Raw genomic sequence first — 21,210 nt, forward strand, 5'->3', positions numbered from 1 at the left:
TGAAACAACAACCCTTAAATCAAAGAAACTAACACTTTCTTATACAAAATTCGAATCAACCAATAGATTAGGATAGAATTAGATTGGCTCTAAGATGAAAGGCAAGATTCGGAACCTTATTCTAAATTGAGTTACTTCCCAATAAAACTCAATCAACACTTAATTGAATGGCTGATGCAATCTACCACAAAATAGCATGAAACTTACCAATGACTGAAATTTCTAAGGTGAAAGTTTCACCTAATTTTATTCCTCCAAAAATCTACCTTTTACCCACTAATTTGTGGTTATTAATAATCTCTCACAAAACAAACTTCTATCTCGTTACTCCCATTACCATTCAAAATCTTAAAAAAAAAAAAAAAAAAACTCTTACAAATTAACTTCCATTCTTTTCTACCCTCCAATAAATTATGAAATTAAAATAATAAATAAATTTTTTTAAAAAAACAAATTATCAATCTAATTGTTATTTCTAACATTCTCACCTGTTTCAACCATGCAAATATTCACTCTCGAACCTCTAAATGATCATTTCTCAGTCGAATTAGCTTGTAACATATGAAATAAAGGTTAAACCGAGCATATCCAATTTGTAGATGAAAAAATAAATGCTTGTTGAATTTTCTTGGATCATGTAATAGGTTCAGTTCGAACATTTAGAACACCATCATTCTTATCTTCTCCCCCTTCTCAAAAGGATTTGTCCTAGAATCAGGAAAATCAACACCTATATCAAAAAGACTCAAGTCAAAAATATTGAAAGTAGAATGTAATGAAAATTCTCAAGAAAGATCAAAATTTTAAAGGCATTATTGTTAATTATTTCAAGAATTTGGTAAGAGTAATCCCTCTGAGAGATGTAACTTTTTCTTCTTTTGAGATGGAAATCGCTCATTGCGAAAATGTATCCAAATCCAGTCACGGGTTGAAAAATGAGTTCCTTTCATCATTTTCTAATTCTTGAAGCAACTTTAAAATTTTGTTTATCAATTCTTCTTCACGTCTTAGTGCAAGGTTTTGATCAAATCTAGCTTACTGCTTCACTCACAAAAATATTAGAAAGAAAAGGAAGCAAATCAAGAGGTGTCAACAGATTAAATCCATAAACAACTTCAAAAGGAGAGCAAGGTACTATGAATTGCTCTGTTATATGCAAACTCTAGATATGACAAACAACTTAATATTTTAGAAATAATAGCCCTAAGCAAACGGCTAATGTTCTATTAACACTTCAATTTGCCCATTAATCTTAAACCACCTAAGTTTGCCCATTAGTTGGAGGATGACATGTAGTCGAAAACAACCATTTGCTACCCAATTTACCCCACTATACTTTACTAACTGGCTTAAAAATTTAATATCCGTGTCACTGACAATAACTCTAGGGATTTCATGTAATTTTACTAATTCCCTAAAGAATAAGTCAACAACCAGCTTTGTATTATCGGGTTTGTTGCATGCAATAAAATGAGTCATTTTACTAAATCTATCTCCAACAATAAGAAAATGAGTCATTTTACTATATCTATCTATGCAAAAAAACTAGGCTTATTAAAATTAGAATAAAATTTCTCTTTTATAGGTGTAATCGACCTAACATGCTCCACATGCTCAAGCAAAGTTTTCGAATAAATTAAAATATCACTAAAATACACAACAATATGCTTTCCCAAATATTCTCTCAAGACATGATTCATTAAACACATAAATCTATTAGTAGCATTAATTAACCCAAAAAGCGTAACAAGTCATTCATACAATTCAAACTTAGTTTTGAAAGCTATTTTCCATTCATCTCCTACATGCATTCTAATTTGATGATATCCAGATTTCAAATCAATCTCGGTAAATAGACATGAACCATGCAATTCATCATGCATATCGTCTAGCTTAGGAATACGATGTCGATACTTTACAATAATTTTGTTGATGGCTCTACAATCCGCACATGCGCCACGTTTCATCCTTCTTGGCACCAATAAGACACGTACATAACATGGACTCAAACTTTCTCGTATGTAGCTCTTCTCCATGAGCTCCTCCAGTTGCCTTTGAATTTTTTAGTCTCAGTTGGATTGACTATATAAACTGGCCTATTAGAAATGACAGCTCCCGAAATGAAGTTTATTTTATGTTCTACCTCCACCGAGAGGTAGTTCTTTAGGTACTTCATCTTGGAACAAGTTCTCAAATTTCTCTAAAAGAGATCAAAACACACTCGACAAAGACAAAGTTGTTAATGTTAGAGACTAAACATCCTTGTACACAAGTACAAAATGATTTTTTTTTTTTTGAAAACATTGCCTTTCTCACTTCTACAACTCTAACCAAACAACTCACATTCTTTCTTTTTTTTTTTTTTTTTTTTTTCAATTTCATCTCTTTTTTCATTATTCTTTTCACTTTTTTTTTTCTTTTTGATTTTTCTTTAATTTTCCGCTCAATTCTGGTTTTTCTTTCAATTCTTCTCCCTCAAACTCTTTCTTTTTATTCCTCAACTTTAATGGATCACCAAATACATCATCAGACCTTAAAGGTACAAAAGTAGTTTTTCTACCGTATTTTCTAAAAGAATATCTATTCAAATAACCATCATACATGACCTTCCTATCAATTGCCAAGGTCGGTCAAGAAACATGTCTCCGGCAAGCATTGGTAACACATCACAAAGAACTTTATCTTTATACTTTTCAAAAGTAAAAAATATTAAAACTTGAGAAACTACCTTCATTGGTCCACTGTCATTAAGTCATTGAAGCTTGTAAGGTTTACGTGGTGTTGGGTTGGAATTTGCAACCTTTTGATCCACATGGTATTTAATACATTGGTGCAACTTCAACTATCAATAACAAGACTACAAAGAATTCTCTTGACTAAACACTGTGTGAAATAGGTTATATCTTTGATAAATCAACATCATTTTCGGTAACTTGAGTTTTAAGGAGTTTTCTTGTAACAAATGTCAAATGACTCATCTTCCAATTCCTCCTCATTCTCATCTTCTTCATTTTCAACTCCTTCATTAAGATTACTTCACTTCCTTGAGGATTACCTAAAGTTATTTCAATATTTGCTCCATCCGGTTTGTCAAGGTACTAATATCTTGATTCAAACGAGTAAAGGCCCCGACTTGTGCTTCTCTTCGCCTAGCTTCATTAATCTTCCCTCCATTTCCCATCTTGGTTCATGATTGTAAAAATTTAGTTAAATATGTTTAGAACCTCACACACTTAACTCGCTGAATTTACACTCAGGAACACTCGTTTATTATACACAAAAGTAGGCTATTTGGTAGAGTGACTAAATTATGATAATGTAGGTAATATATGGATAAATAAATTCTTATAGTAGTAATGTAGGTAATATATGGATAAATTAATTATGAAACTTGAAAACTCTCTCCACATTTATTTCCATTTACAGGAAAAAGCTTGAAGAAATTAGAGATGGAAATAGGAAAATACTTCTAAAGGATTTCCATCGAAATTTCTCCCAAGCAATGGAAAACTACAAATTCATAAAAATCGAGAGTCAAAACCCAAACTCCAGCGTCTCCGCCTTCACTGTCCATCCAACCACAACGCCCTCACAAGCCAATTTGGAATTAGATAAAAAAAAAAAATTCGACTAAGGCCAATTATATTTGCCCCGTGGTTCTACACGTGTTATATATTTGATACATATGAATTGTTTATGAAACGATATGACTATGATATGATATGTTAATGATATGATAACTCTTACGATATGATGTATTCAATGATATGTTTGAGATAGGATGTGAGAAGGATGAAATAAACGTAATGTAACGATATGACTAAAATATGTTTATGAAACGATATATGTAACGATATGACTAAGATATGTTTATGAAACGATATATGTAACGATATGACTAAGATATATTTATGAAACGATATGGTCAAGATACGCTTGAGAAACGATATGACTAAGATATGTTCATGAAATGATACGAGTATGAGATGTATAAGAAGGATAAGGCTATGACAAGTTTAGGAAAGATATGACTTTGGAGTGTTTACGAAATGATATGATTATGATATGATATGTGAATGACGGATATATGTATATGTATGTATGTATATAATATATATATATTTTGTGATCTTAAAAAAAAAACATCCTTATGATTCTTATTAAAGATCATATTTAGATCTTAAAAAAAAGAAAAAAAAAACATCTAGAATTTAACTTCCAATATTATGTATATAAATCCTTATCATTAGACTATTTAAGAACTTCTGAATTTGCCCGAATTCAGTTGATAGAAAAATGAGATCATTATCTTAGTTAAAATCTTAACTACCCAAAAATATTTTGGAGAAATGAATTCATTGAAAAAAAAAAAAAAAGAAAGAAAGAAAAAAGGGAGGTACTCCAGCAACATGCTGCAGCAAAAAAGGGGCAGCAATCTGCATGAAAGGACATCAAGGAGATAGGTTGAGAAGCTAAACCAAGGGTTGCACAATGTATAGTTTTTTAGTTTTTTTTATTATTTTTTTTTATTATATAGCAATTACTTACAACAAAGCGATCACACAACGTTTCCAATTCACCTTCAAACTTACAAAGCAAACAAACCAAAGATACAATTTCAGCTTGCAAACGAAAATCATGACACCGAGAGCTTGAGGCAAAAAATCGATGCGAGGGTTGAAAGAAGTACAACAAGACGAATTATAAGAGATAAATCAAGACTCTTGCCTAACTGGCACCGGTTTGAAAAGAAAAGAAAAGGGAAAGAACAAAATAGACAACCTCCCGACAAAAAGAGAAAATTTTGCAACAAAGGAGGTGTACATTAGGTACGAGCTCCTCAAGTCAAGGGTAGTGTTGGTGAAAAGAAGGTTCCCGCATTCTACCCTACATTTCCTGAATCCTTTCTTAACGCCATCAACGACCTAGAGTGGGAGATGTTCTGTCACCGTAGAAAGCAAGTTATAGTGTCTATAGTGAAGGAGTTTTACGCACATATTGATTGATCAAGTAGAAGGGCACGCAACAACAGTGAGAGGAAAAATAGTTGATTGAAGTCTTGAAGCCATCAACCAATTGTTTCATTTACAATCTTTTGAGCAAGCCACCTTCAACGAAATGGTGCTAGCTCTATTGGATGATCAGCTATGGATAGTCCTGGAGATGATAGTCATTGAAGGAACACGGTGGCAGTTCTTGAGAGGAGGAGCAAAGACTATAATAGCAGCAAACCTCAACCCAGAAGCAAAAGTTTGGGCTGCTTTCGTAAAAACCAACCTACTTCCCACCACACAGATAATACATTGTCAGCTGACAGAGTTTTGTTGGTGTATGCAATCATAACTATTTTGAGTATCGATGTGGGCAAGATTGTAGCGGATGATATTGTCAGATGTGCAAGTAAGAGATTGAGAAAACTGTTTTTTCCACCGCTGATAACTATGTTATGCCTAGATGCGATTATTTTGTACGGCTCTATTCTTTAAAAATCTCTTCTAGAAAACTTGAAATTGCTGAATTTTCTGACTTGGTTATCAAAGCTTTATCTATTTCTTCATCTTTTTTTGACATAGTCAGAGGAAGTGTTCTCTTTCTCTTCTACCGCATGCTATGATTTTTTGCGGCTCCATTCTTTAAAAATCTTTTCTCAAAAACTTGGAATTGCTGAATTTTTTTACTTGGTTCTTGAAGCTTTATCAATTTCTTCATCCCTCTTTTTGACATACGACCAACTTGCAGCTACCTTAACTGTTTTCACACAAGTTGAGTAAGGCCTTTTGCTATTTTAGCAGTTGATCCATATCTTCTTCTGCACAGTTGTGCCTTATATTACAATTGTGTACAACTGGGCACAACATAGTTATCAGCGGTGGAAAAACAGCTTTCTCAATCTCTTGCAAATCTAACAATCTCATCCCCTACAATCTTGCCTACATCGATACTCAAATAGCTTTCTCAATCTCTTACTTGCAAATCTAACAATCTCATCCCCTACAATCTTGCCTACATCGATACTCAAATTAGTTATGATTGCATACACCAACCAAATTCTGTCAGCTGACAATGTAGTATCATGTGTAGTGGGAAGTAGGTTGGTCTTTACGAAGGCAGCCCAAACTTTTGCTTCTGGGTTGTGGTTTGCTGCTATTGTAGTCCTTGCTCCTCCTCTCGAGAACTGCCACCGTGTTCTTCAATGACTATCATCTCCAGGGCTATCTCGAGTTGATCATCCGATAGAGCTAGCACCATTTCGTTAAAGGTGGCTTGCTCAAAAGATCGTAGATGAAACAGTTGGTTGATAGCTTCAGGACTCCAATCAACTATTTTTCCTCTTACTGCTGTTATGTACCCTTCTACTTGATCAATATGTGCGTAAAACTCCTTCACTATAGGTACTATAGCTTGCTCTTTGTGGTCACAAAACATCTCCCACCCCAGGTCGTTGATGGCGTTAAGAAAGGATTCAGAAAATGTAGAGTAGAATGTGGAACCTTATTTCCATCAACACTACCCTTGACTTGAGAAGCTCGTACCTGTTGTATGCCTCCTCAGTTGCAAATTTTTCTCTTTGTATCGATAGGTTCTCCATTTTGTTCTTTCCTTTTTTTTTTCTTTTCGATCCAGCTCCAATTAGAAAGGAGTCTTGATTTATCTCTTGTAATTCATCTTGTTGTACTTCACGGTGCTATGATTTCCGTTTGCAAGCTGAAATTGTATCTTTGATTTGTTTGCATTGTGAATTTGAAGGCGAATTGGAAATGTTGTGCGATCTCTTTGGTGGAAGTAGCTGCTATATAACAAAAAAAAAAAAAAAACTATACTTTGTGTATCCTCGATTTAGCTGCTCAATCTATCTAGCTGATATCATTTCATGCACATGCTGCTGTCTTTTCTTGAGAGAGAGGTCACTATACCCTTTCTTCTCTTTTTTTCTTCGGCTTGTACCCTTTTCTCTTGTGCAAGCAGCTGTACACTTTTTTTCTTTTTTTTTTTTGTTCTTCTTCTTCTTTGGTGCAGCAGAATACTGTCTTTTCTTGAGCAGCAAATTGGTGTAGGGTGTACAACAACCCTCATGCACAACTTCTTAGTTTCTTTTATTTTTTCCAAACTTACCCCTTTTATGCAAACTGCACGATGACATTTGTCTTTAATTTTCTTTTCCGTGTAAATTTCATTCCTTAGAGTGATGATAAATCTTCTGGGATTGATTTTGATCTTTTTCCAAAAACTTTTTGTTTGTGGTGGTGCTTTGGCGGGGTTGCATGAGAAGGTGCACACCAATTAAATTAAATCAAATACATGCAGATGAGGATGAACAAGATAACTCTATGACAACATACACCAAAAGAGATTAAATTTTTCACTAATCCCAACTTAGTATGTACCAAGTGTAATTAATCTCTTTAATACACTCAATTAGCATTCTTAACCACATCAAAATTCCCTTAATTCATCAAAAAAATGTTAACTTTCTTTGGGCGTGCGAGTCATTCACGACAAAGAGTAAGATAAAATCTAAAAGAAAAACTATCATTCTAAGGAGATTAAAGATAGATATCAAAGACAACTACGTAAATACATAAATAACAAAGAAAAACTAACTTGGCATCCTGGGAGCTTGTTACCTGTTAACTGTAAAAAATTATATAGAGATGACCAAGACTTTGGAATCATGGACTTTGGAACTATTAATGATCTTGTCTGGCAAAAAAAGCTTTGGATGATTATTATGTGTTTCATTCATTTTTATTTAAGAAAAGTAAGTTTTGTATTCTTAAATGCTCTATAAGAGATTTGCTTGTAAAAGAAGCACATGGTGGTGGCTTAATGAAAAATTTTAGGATTAATAAAACTTATCATATGTTGCACGAACACTTTTTTTGGTCGAAGATGAAGCATGATGTTCATAAGTTTTGTAGCTGATGTTTTAAATTTAAAAAAACTAAATCTAGATCACAACCAAATGGATTGTATACTCCTTTGAATGTACCTAACGAACCTTGGAACAACATATTTATGGATGTTGTTTTTGGTTTGGGCACACAAAAAAGGGTAAAGATAGTATTCTTGTTGTGGCAGACATATTTAGTAAAATGGCTCATTTTATTGCTTGCAACAAGACCGATAATGAAAAACATGTTGTTGACTTATTTTTTTAGGGAAGTAGTAAGATTACATGGAATCTCTAGAATAATTTGTTAGTGATATGGATGTTAAATTTTTAAGTCACTTTTGGAGAGTATTGTGGAGCAAATGGGTTATCAAATTGTTGTTTTCAAGTATGTCATCCTGAGACGGATGAACAAACTGAGATGGTTAATAGAACATTAGGAGCATTGCTTAGGGTTATTATTTATAAGAATATTAAGTCTTGGGACGAATGTTTGCCCTTTGTTAAGTTTGCAAATAATAGAGCAATTCATAGTATCATTCATTGTTCTCCTTTTGAAATTCTTTATGGATTTAATCCACTTACGCCTTTTGATTTGCTTCCTATTCCCTCTAATATTTTTGTGAGTTAAGCAGCCCCAAGTAAGGCAGATTTGATCGGAACATTGCAGAAAGTGGTGAAGAGAGAATTGAGAAACAAAATTTCAAAGTTGCTTCAAGAATTAATAAAGGACGAAAGGAAATAATTTTTCAACCCGGTGACTGAGTTTGGATACATTTTCGCAAGGAGAGATTGTCATCTCAAAGGAGAGTAAGTTACAACCAAGAGAGAATGACCCTTGTCAAGTCCGTGAAAAAATTAATAACAATGCATATAAAATTGATCTTCCTGGAGAAATTTTAGTACATTATACTTTCAATGTTGATGACTTGAGTCCTTTTGATCTAGGTGATGATTTTCCTAATTCGAGGACGAATCCTTTTGAAGAGGGGGAACATGATAAGGATCACCGTATTACAAATGTTCTCACTAGACCTATTACACGATTCAAGGCCAAGAAGATTTAACAAGCATTCATTTTTTATCTACAAAATTAGATAGACTCGGTTCAACCAATTTCATGTGTTACAAGCTGAGTCGATTGAGGAATGACCATTTGGAGCTCCAGAAATGAATATTTGCATGGTAGTAGCAAAGGTTGCTATAAAGTGCAATTGATTGATAATTGTTAGAAAATTTTATTTACTATTTTTAAATTCATAATTCTTGTAATTGGCACGAGAGTGGAAAGTTATTTGTAAAATTGACTTTTTCTTTTGGGAGATTGAGAAGGAGTGAGAGTAAATTATGCCACTAAATTCTTTATTCTGCATTTCAAAAATGGAAAGTTTCTTTTGTTGAGAGTCTATTATGATACCCAAATGTAGAAGGCATATTTGGGATGAATGAAATTGAAATCTTAGAGGGAGACTTTTACCCTTGGAAATTTGAGCATCATATTTGTCATTGCTAAGTTTGAAGCAATTCTTATGAGAGATTGGATTCGAGCCATTCAATAAGTCTTGATCAAGTTCAATTGTGAAGTGACTCAATTTAAAACAAGGTTCCAAATCTTTCTACTAGATCTTTGATCTTAAGGTAAACTAATTCTAGCCTTCATTTTATCTATCGGTTGATCCGAATTTTGCATAAAAATTGGTTAATTTATGTAATAGTCCAAAAATAAATAAAGAAATAAACAAGTAAAAATAATTAAAAAAAATATATAGTTAAAATAATAAAATAATAAATAAATAAATAAAAATTAAAAGAAGAAAAACATTTGGTAACCGATCCCTCCTCCTTCCTTCAATCTCTCACCACTCCTTCCCTAAAAATAACTAAAAATAAATCTGGCAACAAATCACGAATCTCTTTTATGTAAAAACAATGCAGATTTACCCAGAATTCTTCCTTCCTACAAAAACAAATAGAAAAAGAAAACAAAAGTTTAAGCAGACTAGCTACGCCGTAGGAGATATGTCATTTGAAGAGGTCAGTATATTAAATCTTCCTTTTATTTTATTAAATAATATTAATTTGGTTACAATTATTTAGTTTTATATTAGAGATTAAATGAAAAGAATTCTATATGAGTTTAGGAAATCAAAACCAATTATATTTTAGATCTACTTTGTTGCAATGATTTAGATCTACTGAATTGTTGCAATGATTTAGGGTGTACTTTTATATGAATTATAGGAAAAGAATATAAGGAAATAAGAAAAAAAAATGAGATAGAGATAGAAATACAGAACTGTTAACTGAGAAGAAAAATAATAATAAAAATAAAAAGGGAAGATTTGGAAGTAAGAATAGATTAACGAAATTGAATAATACCTTCTCAAAAATAATTACAGAAGGAGAGGAAAGATTGAGGAAAGATTTGTTGAACAGGATTTAACAGTAAAACAGGAAATATCAGGGTGCAGTGAGCTCCTTTAAATTTTGTCTAACCGGAAATATCAGAATTTTACGATGGCCAATCTAAATTAGAGAAATAATTTTATAGAGTTCAAACTTAAAACTGATGTCATGAACTCATATAGGTTGACTCGGATTTCAAAGGACGGAATCGAACTTTCATTAAAGATATATTTGTGACAACGACTTAAGCTAGCCAAGTAAGTGACCTTACTATCGGCATGGTTATATTTGATGTTGACACGTGCCCTGTGGTTCTGTACATGTCATATATATTGATATGTGTGAATTGTCTGTGGATCGATATACTTTCTATATGTTATGTTATGTTATGTTATAATATGTGGTTTGTATGATAATAATTATGGTACGATGTGCTCAAGGATATGTTTAAGATAGGTACGAGAAAGATGCACAAAACGAAATGTAACGATAGGAGTAAGATACGTTCATGAAACGTTAGAGTTAGGTTACATACCGGAGTGCTATGGATAGGAGAGATTGATGAAGAATACGGTTAGGTTATGGGTAGAAAGGGATAGGTTTGTGATAGATTGATAGAACGATAGCGTTAGGGTACGTTCTTGTGACGATATGACTAAGGTACATCACGTAATGATATGTCTGTGATAGGTATAAGAACGTTAAGGCTATGGTAAGTTAGAGGACGATATGACTATGAAGTGTTTACATTATGACTTGGTTATGATATGATACATTGTATGCTAGATTATTGTGCTTAAGTACGAAATCATGTGAACGTGAATGTATGTTATTTATGCTGCTTAGTTGATGTGATATGAATGCATGTGACGATGTGTGGCCCTTGTACGATTATGACTTGTTGTATGAGTATTGGAATGTAACTGAATGAATTGTATGACATGAAATACGGTAAATTGCATGATACATAACCCCGCTAGGAATATGTATGATATGTAACGAAATGAGAATGAGAATGACATGTAAGCATGAAAACGTGACACGTGGTTATGTTCATTAAATGATGACTGTAGGACTAGTGGGACCTCATGCATATTGTGTGATCATGCATTTGGGGGGATACCCCTATCCCATCACGAGGGTACGGACGCGTATATCCAAATGGCAGGACAACGATCGTTATGCCCTGCATAGCGCTGCCGTGACGGTTTTAGTTTTAACGGGTCCCGGTGGGCCCCAAGAGCATGCCCACCGGCTAGGGACAGTGGCCCAGCGGTGTGCGAACTAGCTGGTGAGCTCATACTCGCACGTATGGGCTGCGTGTAGAGTATATGGTACACGTCCACAATTACCTGTTAGGATTACACCGTAGGGAAAATGAAACGAAACGAAACGAAAAAGAAACGAAACGAAAAGAAACGAAACGAAACGAAAGATCTCATCATTTCATTGCATGTGATTGTTGCATTTAACCCCAATAGTGGGGTCACTTACTGAGTATTTCTTTAAATACTCAGGCCATGTGCTACTACATTTTTCAGGTTAAGGCAAGGCATTCCTGTACGGCTGACGACGGCATCGCAACTCGAGATCATGGCACATGCATAGGATAGTGGTATTTATTTTCTTAGACTTAGGATAGAATAGGATGTTTTAAACTTAAACGCTTATTTATTTTATTTCGGGTCTTTTGTTGTGTCGTTTTAAAGATGTTTTCGAAACACGTAAGTTCATGGCTGTGTTTTTAAGTTAAATGTTATGTTTTATGGAATTTAAATGAAGTCTTCCGCATTCAATGTTTATGGTATGTATACAGTAGCGACCTTAAATTAAGTAGAAAATTTCGGGTCGTTACAATTTATTTGATTCAAGGGTTTTTGCATAAAGATTTGTTAATTTATTTGATTCAAGGGTTCTTACTTCAACACAAACTTGTATCGTTGGGCTGAGGATTAGGGTTGACTTATCACTCTAGCTGTTGTGTTGTGTGCTATTCCAAATCATCAAAGAGTTTAGTATACACGTATTTGACCGAGAGCAAGTGTTAATATGCGTCTGAAATTTGTAGTAAGCATAAACAATGCCTACCCATAAAGTTAAAACATCTTAAATTGACAAAGAGGCCCTAGTAGATGAGACTAGAAGCCAAGGTAACGGTTGAATTGAGGGCTTGGTCTAGATAAAAAACCTAAGAATAACTTTTGGTGATGTATTGAAAAGAAAACTAGTAAAATTTATCATTCACACGTTAGCTACTAAATTAATTTATTCATCAAAATTATTTTACTTTTTCTTTTCAGATAGAGGTGAAATGATGTGATCGAGACGACGATATAGACGATCTAAGGTAGATCTGAATTTATTGGGTTAGTATTTACTTTTGTGTGTTTAGGCTGTCATACTAGATTTTATTGTACATATGTGTAAATTATGATTGCTTAATATAAAAGGTTCTTCTATAAAATTATTCTAGATCAATAGTAAGATCATGAATTAGGTAGGCTTCCTAGTGAGTGGGAGTTTTCTGTAGAAAAATATACAAAAATCAGAGGAAATTAGGAAGAAACTAGAAATCATGTACCAATATTGAAATGTGATTGAAGAAACTAATGATGACAATTGTCGAGCATCACGTAGAGGAGCCGATGTGTCAATGAGTGAGACACGTTTCAGCATCGCACTAGGACACATGCCAAGTAGAGAAGAGGTCGCATGTCTGAACCAAAAAATTTTTGAGGGAAAAAAGGAGGAAGTCATGCCGCATTGGATTAAAGCCATACACTCGAGCATAGACACGTGAATAGGAGCACCTGCGTCGACATGAAAACATCTGGGTAGTCCAAGGTTTGACCCGCTTCAACTCAACCTGACTCGAACCAGACCCGCCACGCGCAATTATCCAACCTGCAGGCATGGGACAACGTGCATAAGCACCTCGTTGAGTGCATGATTGGCACGAGTTTCATTTTTTTACTTCTTCGACTCCTATTTAATTGTTTTCATCCCGATTTAATTATTGACCTTATTTTAAAATGAATTAGGACCCATAATAAGAATTTCATAAATTTTTGTCACTTTCCAGCAAGTAATTAAGCTTAGAAAGGGCATGCGCCATCCAAGTTTTAATGTAATATTTATAGGGATCACTAAGACGTTCTAACATGCGAGCATATCTTATCTTAGGTAGTTAGTATACACATGCTTAGAAATTTCAAATGGCTATTTGGTTGAGAATACTATATATGTTGACGAAAATTACCGAAATCCCCGTATGATGACAATATATGATGCATGCTAATTTTTATGCTTTCCATCGTGCTAGAATAGAGGATGAGATATTGTGATATGTGTTTTGATTGGTGGATGTTATCTCATCATTGAGCTTACTTGAATATAGCTTATGATATTCATGCTTTAGGTGATCGATATAAATATCTACCTAATAAAGCATGCATGAGTGAACCAAGTTAAGATTAGGGCTCCACAACTAGAGTGGTTTACATTGACCAAATACAATATGTTTCTAATAGACCTAGCACCCTACGATCGTGAATGATATTTAGAGGTCTAAATTGGATAACACGGATTGGATTAGCACAAAAGAGCTTATCCCAAAGTCCTAGAAACATAAGATGAGACTTAAACTATCACTCACTAATCTTCACGAGTCGCGACTCATTAAAACTTGAAACATAAAGATAGAACGTAAAACTTTTCACATTTAGATCAAAACCTAAATACATTTTATTTACAAATTAAAAATAGAGTTTGAATACATGGTCTCCCTAAGCAAAATAACTTAAAATAATAAAATAGTTGAAAATGTGTGGCCCTCTACCACTACTATCCTCCACTAACTCCTTCTTGTCACGTGAAAAGCATAAACAAATAGGAATGACTACAAAAAAAAAAAAAAAAAAAAAAAAAAAAAAAAAAAATTAGTTAGGGTACCACACTCCTTCTTATCATGTTGTTGTTCTTGACGTGAGAACTTAGGCCATTATATTCTATTCTTGAGTTTTGAATTCTTGTCAAGATCTTGCCGAAGGACCTTGGTTTTGGGTCCTGGGTTCTGAGTTCTTAACCTTATTTATAGCTTAAGGATCTAATTTTCGAGGTTTTGGATTCTTAGTTTTGAGAATTTGGATTTGATCGATACCCATTACCCACACCGATACTCTTTCTTCTGTTCCAAATATTCACTTATTAGATGTATTGGTTGTCCCTCATCTCACTAAAAATCTTCTTTCCATAAGTAAATTAACGTCTGATTTTCCTCTCTCCGTTACATTTACTAATAATCTTATTACTATCCAGAATCGTCAAACAGGAAGGGTGGTGGTAACCAGTAAAAGAGATGAAGGGCTATATGTGCTGGAGCGCGGCAACTCTGCTTTTATTTCAGTCCTTAGAAACAAATCTTTACGTGCTACATATGATTTATGGCATGCTCGCCTGGGTCATGTGAATAATTCTACTATTTCTTTTTTAAATAGAAAAGGTCATCTTTCTCTTACGTCTTTCTTGCCTTCTCCATCATTATGTAATACTTGTCAGCTTGCAAAAAGTCATCAATTGCCTTATTCCCGTAATGCACGTAAGTCGTCTCATGTGTTAGATCTTATTTATTGTGATCTTTGGGGTCCTTCTCCCGTCAAATCAAATTCGGGTTTTTTTTTATTATGTTATTCTTATCGATGATTATTCTCGATTCACTTGGCTTTACTCTCTAAAATTTAAATATGATTTATTTGATATTTTTCTTCAATTTCAAAAATTTGTGGAAAATCAATATTCTTATCGTATCAAGGTATTTCAAAGTGATGGAGGTACCGAATTTACTAGAACTTGTTTCAAAACTCATTTACATAATTATGGCCTCCACCATCAACTCTCTTGTCCATATACACCTGCTCAAAATGGTCGTGCTGAGAGAACATCGTCATGTGACTGAGACTGACTTGGCCCTTCTCTTTCACTCTCATCTTTCTCCTCATTTTTGGGTTGATGCCTTCAGCACTGCAACTTATATTATCAATTGTCTACTCCACTTCTTGGAGGTATGTCACCCTTTGAACTCCTTTATGGCTACACTCCACATTATGACAATTTTCATCCGTTTGGTTGTCGTGTTTATCATTATTTGCGTGATTATATGCCTAACAAGCTTTCTCCCTGCAGCATTCCTTGTATTTTTTTGGGTTATAGTCCTGCTCATAAAGGGTTCCGCTGTCTTGATCCCGCTACCACTAAGCTATATATCACCAGCCATGCTCAATTTGATGAAACTCACTTTCCTGCTATCCTAGCTCTCAGGCCCTACCTCTATTCCTATTTCAAATTTCTTGGAACCACATCTTTATCATATTGATTCATCCCCGCCTACCGCTTCATCATCGCACATTCCTCGATCTAGTTCATCACCATGTGATATTTGTTCTGACCTTGTGGATGAGTCTGTGCAGGTTGATATGTCTCTTGCAGGTTCCACTTTGCCACCCTCGACTTCTAATTCGACCTCTATTGAACCTGCTGTTGATTCCTCTTCTTTGGGCACATCCTATGATCACACGAGCCAAAGCTGGTATATTCAAGACTCGTCATCCAGTAAATCTTGGTATTTTTGGCTCATCTGGACTTCTTTCTACTCTTCTTGCATCCACTGAGCCAAAAGGGTTCAAATCTGCAGCTAAGAATCCTGCTTGGGTTGCTGCCATGGATGAAGAAATTCGAGCGTTACAACAAAATGATACTTGGACTTTGGTTCCTCGCCCTGCCAACACCAACATCGTGGGCTCTAAATGGGTGTTTCGTATTAAATATTTGCCTGATGGATCCGTCGAGCGTTTCAAGACTCATCTTGTTGCCAAAGGTTATACGCAGGTTTCTGGTCTTGACTACACTCACACTTTCAGTCCAGTTGTCAAAGCTACCCCTGTTCGTGTTGTACTTTCTATTGCAGTCACAAATAAATGGCCTCTTTGACAACTTGATGTCAAGAATGCTTTTCTCGATGGAACTCTTATTGAACGTGTTCATATGTCAAGAATGCTTTCTATTGCATTCACAGTTATCCATGGTATGAAAATCCAAGGTTATTAATGTAATCTTGAACAATATGTGGTTGACATACAAGAGGATCGTGTTCAAGTAATAACCTAAAGAGTCTATAGTATATGGATAAGGTTGGGTGCCTTATCTTGGTAACACTATTGATACGGCCCACTTTGTAATCTTTACCAATGATTTGATCCAAATTGTTCATGTGGAGACATGCAAGTGGGGGTATCCTATACAATGAGTTTGTATAAGACTGAACTAAGAAATATTTAATCTCTCTTTATAAATCTGTTAATTGAGAAGATTAATATTTCACAGTGAGTTATGAACTACTGCCTGTGAGGGCTTGTCCTTTAATTTACATGGGTGAGAATAGCTCTGTTAGCCAATTCAATATGGCTACCATTTTGGGGACATAATATCATGAAATGGAATTCACTCCTTTCCATATAAGGAAAGTAGATGAGTTGTTCTCTAAGTACTGATTTCGGGACTTGAACAATGGGGCCCCACTCTCATTGGCCCAAGAGGGATTTGGTTTATGATTGGATCATAAACAAATTGTTCATTAGAGAATCAGTGGTACTTAAGGTGAAAGATGTAATTACAGGGGTAAAACGAACTTTTGACCCAGCTATAATTATGAACAACTCGTGATGGATCGACTTGCTTGTAATGATTATATCAAGTCCCACAGTGCATAAGAGTGCAACTCTAGATCTTTAGTGGAGTGACCTATGGTTAATGAATAGAGATTAATTAATTAAAGGGTTTAATTAATTAATTTTATATCATTGGAGGTTCAATTTATGAATAGAAATAGCTCATAGTAACACTAAAAAGTTCAATTTATTTGAAAGAAAATTTGAAGTGTTCAAAATGATATTTAATATATTAAATATATTAAACTTTTCAAATTAATATTTAATATATTATATATATTAAATAAATTAAATATTATATATATTAAATAAATAGAGAAAATATATTTAATTTGAAGTGTTGACATTAATATTTCATATATTATATATGTTAAATATAAATGGAGAAAAATATATTAATTTGAAGGGTTTAAATTAATATTTAATATATTACATATATTAAAAAGTAAAAATATATTTATTGTATTTGATACAATTAAATATTAAATCAATTAATGTATTTTGATACATTAAATAAAAATATATTTAAAATTTGAATGAGATTCAAATTAATTATAATATTTAAATATGATTTATATAAGGTATTATATCCTAATATATTAAATATGCAAATATATTATTTGGCAAAAGTTCTCGGGAGTCCCTATAAATAGGACCCTCGGGTTGAACCAAAATATATCAATCTCTCTCACTTTCTCTCGAGAATGGAGAATGAAATTACATCTCCAGGGAATTCTCGAAACTCTTTCTTCTTCTCCAATTCCTTTGGGATTTTCTTTCAAGAGGCTCTCATAAGCCTTGGTCTTGTGTTCGAGTCATACCAAGAAAGATCTTGTGGAATGTTGAAGAACTTCGGCATGGTTGGAATACTCCAAGGAGTCTTACAAGCTAGGGTTTCTACAAAGGTAGAGTTCTTCCTCTCGTATTTCTTGCTTTTCTTTTAATTCAAAATAAAATCAAAACGGTTCCCAATGCTTCCGCTACGTGGACAAATTAGGGATTCTTCTTGTGAGTCGAGCGAAGAAGACGATAGAGTCGGGTTCGAACTCGGACTACCCACCCAAAGCAATCCACATCTAAAGCCCAAATGATACCCTTAGCCCAACCAATAGACAGAAAACGGCCCAGACACATGAAGCCCAAGTCACGATCCACGCATACCTGAGAGCACGACCCGACTTGACTTAGTGACCCGCACGCGCTCTAGCCCTTATATGTGCATGCCACATGTCGGCTACTTGGCTCGTTTGGCTTAAATTGGCTCCGGGCGGCTTCGCAGCTCCCCGGCTCAAAATTGGCATGTTTGGCTCGTGTCTTGAATTTTAGCATCATTTCCTATATTTTGGACCCTCTCGTAGTTGATTTTGACCTTATTTAAGGCAATTAAGATCAGTATAAGCTTCAATTATTCAATTTAAGTGCTTATGCAAGTTGTAGGATTGTTAAAGGAATGAAGTGACTCTAATCTAGTGAAGTACCTCCACGTAGGTTGATACGAACTTCAAGGTACGAATCAAGCCAATCTCGAGAATAAGATAGAACGTTGGCTAAGGCCAACCAGATAAGTGACCCTACTGTCGGCTTGATCAGAAGACTAGTCTTATATATGATGATACGTGACTAGTGGCCCTGACATGTGTCAGGTATGTTGATATGATATTATGATGTTATGTACTATGATGCTATGATATGTTAGGATGATACATTATGATATGATAACATGAGATGCATGATAATGATATGGCATGGTATGGTGATATCTCATGTGATGATGATGTGCTTGTATGAGATGCCATGTAGCATTATGATAAATATTTTTCTGATACACAACCCCTAAATGATGTTATAAATTATGAATGTATGAAAGCTTATGCATGCATGTTACATAGCGTAATATGTGAAGGAGGGGTTGTGTCACATGAATGATTTAAGATGAAAAGTATAGGGATCTCATGCATATTGTATGTTCATTTACACGGATATTTTCCCTTTTATAACGAGTACGGACACGTACACTATGATGATGATCATCATCATATCTTGTATGATATTCGAGGGTTTGTTGTACCTTAAGACATTCAACTACAATCAACTAGCCCTACCATGTTGGTTTAGGGGGTGTGCGATTCCATCTGGTGGTCTCACACTCGCATGTGTGGGTCGTGTGTAGGAAAGTACTACACATCCAATTTGTCCAGATTAAAGGCCACCTCTATGATGGTTTTAAATGATAGGTCCCTAACCGTGGTTGCATGTGTTTACATTCCTTGACCTTAATAGTATGGTTACTTACTGACTATTTCTTAAAATACTCAAGTCATATGCTACTTTTATATTTTAGGTACAGGCAAGGCACCTCTGTACGATAGACAGCAGCATCGCAATTAAAGACCATGACACATGCATTGGATAGTTGCATTTAATTTCGTAGGTCTTGGGTTAGTATAGAGTATTGCTATTTTTATATTTACTTATGTTTATCTTAATATTTCCCTTGTATTGTTTTAAGATTTTTCTCTTAGACATGCAAGTCCATGTCATTTTTTTTTATGAAGGTTTTAAATGAATATTTTCGCACAAGAAGTTACGTCATACATATGGTAACGACTTTATGTTAGTAGAAAACTAAAGTCGTTACACTCTAAGATATGACCAAGTCAAAGTTCAAATTATGGATTATGCACTTGGGTGATTGATAGGTATAACTCCCCAGCAAAGCATGCATAAGAGAGCTCAATTAAGATTAAAGCTTACAGCTCGTGCGGTTTACATTGATGGTGTTACTATAACACGTGCGGAAGCAATTTGGATCTTAGGCACTCTAAGTACACTAATTATAGAAAATTAGCTAGCATGTTCAAAAACATTAAAACTCAATGAGTTTAAATACTAACCTTTTGTAGTTCAAATTTCTTTTTCCTCACGAACCGGTTTCGAACCGCCACTAGTGTCTTCTTTACTATTCTCCGGCCTTAGAACGAAATTGTGAAATACGGTGAGTGACTAAACTTGGAAGGGATTTAGTATATATGAAGTGAGAGTTTGTGAGAGTTTTTCTCATGGTTTTTCCGAAGGAAGAAGTTCCATGTACCTTGATCACTGTGTTTATAGAGTCATATTTGCATGTTCATGCAAATTTGAGATCACCCAATTTTGACACTCAAAATTCCACTTATTTGAGATTATGTGGCAAGCATGCAAATTTGAGTTAACCAAATTTGTACACTCAAAATTCCACTCAAATTTGTGGGGTTTATTTGCCAAGCATGAAGTTTGATTAAACATAATTTTAACACCTCAAAATTCCATTTGTTTGATTTTAACACCTCAAAATTCCATTGATTCAAACATATTTTTTCATTAAGTGAAGTCAACCTTTTGACTTCATTTTAATTCAACGATTCCATTTAAAGTAATATTAAATGATTAATTAAACTATTTAATTAAATATTTAATATTAATTTAAATGACAATCCCAATCCATTCCTCATATATTGATTATGAATTCCCGTTCATAATTAAAATATTTAAATCTTATTTAAATATCTTCAATTCTCTCTTTTTGTTTAATTCATAACTAAAGCAAAATGCGGTTAAATATATCATATATATTTAGCGTGTATTCTCTAATTTGAATTTGAAAACTTTGAACTCACTCGTCACACTGTTCTAAAATTTAGTCCGATATGAACTAGTAGAGGGACCTAATGGACCTACAGATCATGGGCTCTAACGATCCGAGATTAACCGGCTAAACTCATTAACCTTTTTAACCAACATTCGTTAACTACTAGGACACTCCACTATAGCCTAGTAGTTGCACTCCCCTCACTATAGATATATTTCTGTCCATTTGATATAACCGTGATTAGTAAGTCGATCCTTCCCAGGTTGTTCGTAACTAGAGCTGGGTCAATTTACCGTTTTACCCCTAAAGTTACTTCTTGTTCCTTAAGTCCCACTGATCCTCTAATGAACAATTGGTTTGTGGTCCAACCACCAAACTGAATCCCTCTCGAGCTAATGAGAGGGTGGGGCTTTGTTCAAGACTTGGAGTCAATACTTAAGGGAACAACCTCTCTACTATCCCTAAAAGCGGGTAGGAGTGAATTCCATCTTACACCCTATGTCCCTAGCTATTCACCCAGTATTATACCTGAAATGGGAGGCTTATTGAGTCGGCGAACTCAA

This window comes from Cucurbita pepo, chromosome 8, assembly GCF_057944985.1.
Source record: "Cucurbita pepo subsp. pepo isolate OVF chromosome 8, ASM5794498v1, whole genome shotgun sequence".
Lineage (NCBI taxonomy): Eukaryota > Viridiplantae > Streptophyta > Magnoliopsida > Cucurbitales > Cucurbitaceae > Cucurbita > Cucurbita pepo.